Source organism: Silene latifolia, chromosome Y, assembly GCF_048544455.1.
Source record: "Silene latifolia isolate original U9 population chromosome Y, ASM4854445v1, whole genome shotgun sequence".
NCBI lineage: Eukaryota > Viridiplantae > Streptophyta > Magnoliopsida > Caryophyllales > Caryophyllaceae > Silene > Silene latifolia.
Window position 1 is genome coordinate 126722856 of NC_133538.1, and position 6015 is coordinate 126728870.

The window sequence follows — 6015 nt, forward strand, 5'->3', positions numbered from 1 at the left end:
GACCTGACTTTCCTAGCTATATAGTTAGTTTAGTTAGTTATTTTTGATAGGTACACGACAGCCCTGTCAAAGTTTGGCGCCGTTATCGGGAAGGCAATTGCCCTATCTGTCTTTGTTTCGTTTATTTTATCCGTCTCAGGGAATTTTTATTCCTTGAGGCCGTTCTTATTCATTTTATTTCAGTGTTATGTATGCCCAGGTCACATAGGTTGGAGTTAGTTTCAGCTGATTCTGAACCAGAGAGGCTGTTCAGGCATAGACTCCGTCTACAAAGAGAATCACGAAAGGAAGCCTTGAGTAATTTTGAACCCGAATTTCAGCATTTCCTTTTTACAGAAAATCCATCTTTTGAAGAAGACACTTTCAGTTCTGTAAACCAACCAGTAAAGATGCCGAACATTGCTAGTGATTCGGAGCCTAAAGCATCATCTATTCCTAAAGGTTTCGATCTCCAGACTGAGGATGGGAATACTTTTGACATCCGTCTGTTATATATCAATCCGGTGGAGAGAAATCTCCTTAGAGGTGTGGCAGGTGAAGACCCGAGGAAACATATGGAGGTCTTTACAGACTACTGTTCTACTATCCCCGCCACAAAGGGGGTAACTCAAGACAAGATTAAGGAGATCCTGTTTCCTTTTTCTTTGAATGACTCAGCCAGGGAGTGGCTGACTGATTTGGACCGCACGGCCGCGGGGGTCACAGACTGGGAGACCCTTGCTCTTGCTTTTTATAAGAGATAATTCCCTCCGCAGCGCACTAATCAGCTGAGGGAAAAAATTACAAGTTTCAAACAGGCACCGGATGAAACTTTCTATGAAGCTTGGTGCCGTTTCAAGAGATTGGTGAGGTCTATTCCTCACCATGGTTTTGATCCGTGGTTCCTGTCCAATCAGTTCTACAATGGGCTATACGAAGATCACAGAGCCATACTTGATGCATCATCCAACGGAAGATTCCAAAAGAACACTGGCGATGATAAGAGATGGACTCTTATTGAAGAGATAGCAACCCACTGTGCTGAGTATGGAAACCCGAGGGATGGTATTAGAACAGTTCATGCAGTCGATAAGCAAGTTGTGGCTCAGCTGGAAGCCATGAATGCTAGGTTTGATAAGCTGGAGCTGCATTCTACTGGGGAGTCTCAGATGGTTCATTTGCTTACTAGAGGGGAGACTATCACATGTGAGAGGTGTGGGAGCAACGACGGTCACACTGCTGTTGGCTGTCTTATGGAGAAGGAACAGGTCCTTGCTTTTCAACAATACATGCAAGGAGGGGGTTCCTACTATAATAACCAAGGGGCATTCCATCCCAATTTGAGGTGGACAAGTCAAAATGTGCTCAATCCTACCCCTCCTCCTCCGCAGCAACAGCCATATGTCCCTCCTTATAAGGCTCAACAAGGCTTTCAGAAGCCTCTTTCCTTTCCTACATCTAATCATGGTGCATCATCTTCTGGTGGAGTAAGTGAGATAGGTGAGTTGAAGACGATGTTGCAGTCTTTGACAAAGCAATGGCAGCTGAGTGATCAAGAAAAATATGCATCTATCAAGGCACTTGAAACTCAAGTTACCCAGTTAGCCGCAAACCAGTCCACAAGGAAACCGGGACATTTATCGTCACAAGCCGATAAGAATCCACATGAGACGGTGAATTTAGTTAGCTTGAGGAGCGGTTATTCATATGAAGGACCGAAATCAGACCCGGGGAAGGTAATTACTGCTGATGAACAATATTTTATTGAAGAAAAAGAGCTGACGACAAAGAAAGTACTCGATCGACTAATTTCTGGGGGTCGATCGAGTAAAACTGCTGAAGAAAGTACTCGATCGAGTGAAATTTCTACTCGATCCAGTGAACAGGATAAAGAAGTGCTCGATCGAGTAAATAAAACTACTCGATCGAGTGAATTTGCTGAAGAATCTGCTCGATCGAATGATATTTCTGGTCGATCGAGTAGTGCTGATAAAGAACAACTCGATCGAGAGGCTGCTAGCGCTCGATCGAGTGAAACATCGCCTGAAAGACCTCGTTCGAGAGGAAAGAAGCGTTCGAAGGATTTAGAGTTTGATCCGGCTGACACGTTGGAAGAATGGAACAAGGGATTCGAGATACCTATCACGGTGCCCTTCCCGAGGCGTCTGCAGAGTACTAAGGCTAATCAACAATTCGGCAAATTTGCCGAACTCCTGAAAAGCTTGCAAGTCACTGTGCCATTCGCCGAATTGCTGACACAGGTACTTTTTTACCTTAAATTTATGAAAGAAATTTTATCGCGTAAGAGTCACATTAACAACCATGAGACGGTAGCTTTGACCGAGGTAGGGACGGCCTTAGTTCAGAATAAGTTACCTCACAAACAGTCAGATCCGGGTAGTTTTTCGATTCCGTGTCATATTGGTACCCATTTGATTGATAACGCGTTATGCGATCTTGGTGCTAGCGTGAGTGTCTTACCGCTGTCTCTGGCTAAGAGACTTGGTTTGACCAAGTTTAATTGCACAAACATGACTGTTAAGATGGCCGACCGTAGCATATCACGGCCATTAGGTGTCATAGAAGACATACCTGTTAAGATCGGGAGGTTCATTATTCCCGTTGACTTCGTTGTACTTGATATCCCCGAAGATACCCATACCCCTATTATTTTAGGGAGGCCATTTTTATTCACTGCCCGTGCAGTGATAGACGTCGGGAGCAAGACATTGACCTTTCAGGTTGGGGACGAGGAATTGATATTCCATCAGTCTAAGTTCTGAAGGGCTCCCATGCAAGCTCAGCCTTGCAATGCCCTCTCTTCTATTGACCCTCCTACTGACACTCCAACTGAAGATTTGGAACATTGTGCGGCTATCGTGACCCCTCCGCCTCAGGTTGAGAGCAAAAAGGAGGAAAGTTCGTCTGTTTTCCTTGCTGCAGGTACAGATAAAAATAATGAAGGAGCTGTCAATGGTTTTTATGCAATTAATGTCAGTCAAGGTGGGAGCGATGATGCTAAAGCTGGTGAGAAAGGAATAAGGACGAGAAAAGTTCGTGCGTATGTGGACGTCAACTATTCTCCTCCTAACGATTCAAGTTCAAGCTCGTGGAAATTGAAGAGGACGATTAATGTTACTGAGATGACGTCCTCCAGTCAGGAGCCCTCCAAGGGGCTAATGAATTGCTTTGAGAAATGAGCCGGGAAATACCCCGTGTACCAATTTGTATAAACAATTTTTAATTTCCGCCGGACTTGTTTATTGCTTTTATTTAGGACAACTAGAATTTAGACAATTTTTAGCGCAGATTAAGGATTATAGACTGTTACTTTTCGTATTTGGTATTTTGGGATATTTTTGCAAGTGTTTTTATGCAGGTTTGGGGAATTTTACGCAAACTCAAGAGTTTACACGAGGAAAAGAGCTCGATCGAGTACTTTTGTACTCGATCGAGTGGAATTTGTTCGATCGAATGGTTTCCAGTTACTCGATCGACAAAAGCTGAAAAGGGGAGTTCTCGATCGAGTAACTTTTTACTCGATCGAGTAGATGAATACATGAAGTTCTCGATCGAGCAGTTCTAAACCACTCGATCGAGTAAAATTGCAAAGACCATGCAGGGAGTCTCCTTAACTTCCCTCTTTACACTTCTAATTCATTTTATCCCCAATTTTTCGACCCCCTTCCTTATTTGCGATCAAAGTTACCCCCAAAATCCTCCATTTTCTTGCCCATTTGCCAAATCCGCCACCTACATTTTGTATATTGTTAATTAATCGTCATTTGCCCTCTGTTTTCCCTTTGATTTACGCTATTTTACACGGTCAATTAAGGGAATTAGGGTTCCGCGGTTTTTCGACCAAAAATTGCCCAATTTGCTTGTTAGTAGATTAATTGCTCAATTTGTAGGTTCCTAATCATCAAGATGGATTCTATCTCTGTGCCCTCCACTAGCTAGACTTCTAGTCCGTCTTTGTCTGAGATGGTGGTCCCTGCTGTCACCACCGCCTCCACTTCTGTTAGTACCGCAGCTCCCGTGTTCTTAGTCTCTGCTTCGCCATCGTTTTTTACGCCGCAAGACCGCTGCTAGCCCCTGTTTGTTGCCACCTCGCCACATCCACTACTACGCTAGCACCGCGCTAGCCTTTCTTCCTCAGTGGTGGTCACAGTTGGAGCCACAGCCTCTACTTCAGCCACGGTGAGCACACCTGTGGCGGACTCACCCGTAGTCGCAGCTGCTCTACGGCGGCTCTAGTTCCTCGTACCGTCAGTGGACGGTCTTCTACTTCAGGTTCTAGAGGCAGGGGTCGCGTTTGTGGTCGTGCTACACCTGCTGCTAGCTGTGTTACGATCCGAGTGGACGACACTCTTGACTCACACCCTGAGTACCCGCAGGTAATTTTTATTAATGGTATTCATCGTGAGAGGTTTTATAACTTGGTTGACTGTGACTTTCTCCCTACGCGCTTTCTTTACCGTACGTCACTTCAGAGGCTCGGCTTCTACGAGCCAGTTTATGAGCTTTGACGGGGCACGGGGATGGCCGGACTCATCACTATGAGCGGCCCCACTTTTAGGGAGCTGAGCCTTGAGTTCTTCAGCTCCTTTACCTTCTCCTCAGGGGCACACGACGCTGTCCCTACTAGTCTTTCTGTGTCCTTCCGGTTGTATAACCGGACTTTTTCTATGACACTTGAAGAGTTTGGTTCTCGACTCAGCCTTTCATTTACGGGCACCACTGTTGCCCCTAGGAAGGTCATTAGTCTTCTTTGGCGGCCTTTGGCACGAACCCCTTTTCACGAGCGGAAGCTCGCTCAAGTCCACCTACCCCCGCCCGTTACTTTCTTAGACTGATGGGGAGCACTATTTTTGGCCGAAAGGAGCCAAACAACATCAACAACAACGAGCTCTCCATCTTAGGCGGTTACCTGAACATCGACGGCGAGGGTCCCTTTACCCTCAACATCGCTTACTTGACCGCCAAGTACTTCCAGACTCTGGGAGAGAAGCTCATGGGCACTATTGTCTGCGGTGGCATAGCCACCTTTCTTACCCGTTCTCTCCTCACCGTCTTGCCTCGTGACTTACCTTACATAGACGGTGATAGTTATCTGAGCCTAGCTGCCATGCACTCTCAGACTTGGCTGACCAGAGACTACTGGACATGGAAGATAGACGGTTCCCTATCCGTCGACCTTCCTTGTGACACCTTGCCTCATCTAGCCCCTTTGTCCACTGTTGCACGGGGCGCCCGACCACCACCTCTACCTCAGTACCACCTCTAGGTCCGCCCACCTACTACCTGACCCGCCGCTAAGAAGCGGCGTAGACTTGAGACCGGAGAGGGATCCGCATCTTCCACGGGTGGCCAGACTTCCACGGCCACACCTACCCCGATCCCTACTCCTACTCCTACTCCCGCGCCTGCTGACCAGACACAGACACACCCGGTCCTACCGGCTAATTTTGTTCCTCCACCACCCTTTGAGGCATCCTCGATCATGGACCAAGGGCGCCGTGACGGTTTGTTAGTTGAGATTGCAGAGAGACAGGCTCGTATGGAGTGGGACATAGCTTTGACTTTGTTCCCTCTATACGAGTATCACATGAGGCGACACCGTCCGATCCCAGAGGGTTGGCCACACCCTTCTTTTTATCGGTACCCAGCTGAGGGGTACCCGGAGTCGGCTAGTGAGGAGGAGGAGGACGAGGACCCGGCGGCGGCGGCGGAGGGAGCTCGAGCTGAGCAGAGGAGGAGGAGAGAGCAGGAGGTAGATCCAGACTTCACGGTGACGGTGGAGGACGTGCATGATAGTGACGAGGAGGCTGACGAGTAGCTGCTGCTCTACTCACTTCCCCAGTTTTCTGGCTGGTTTGGGGAAGTTCGTGTTTTGTATGTTTATTCTCGCTCTTTTATTTATTTTGTCTCCTTTTTATTTTATTGTTTTTCATTCTTTATTGGTTGTATATTCCCGTTCCCCTGTATATATCTGTTGGTGTATGCTGGAGGACAATGAGGGCGTTGTCCGTTTTG

The 6015-nt window shown here is 47.1% G+C and overlaps 1 non-coding gene across 1 annotated transcript; it reads right to left on the reverse strand.

Moving 5' to 3' along the window:
- Positions 1-765: 765 nt before the first annotated feature.
- LOC141635494 (small nucleolar RNA R71) lies at positions 766-871 on the reverse strand. The gene has a single exon (XR_012540178.1). It is a non-coding gene; the product is annotated as a small nucleolar RNA R71 (small nucleolar RNA).
- Between the last annotated feature and the right edge of the window lie 5144 nt (positions 872-6015).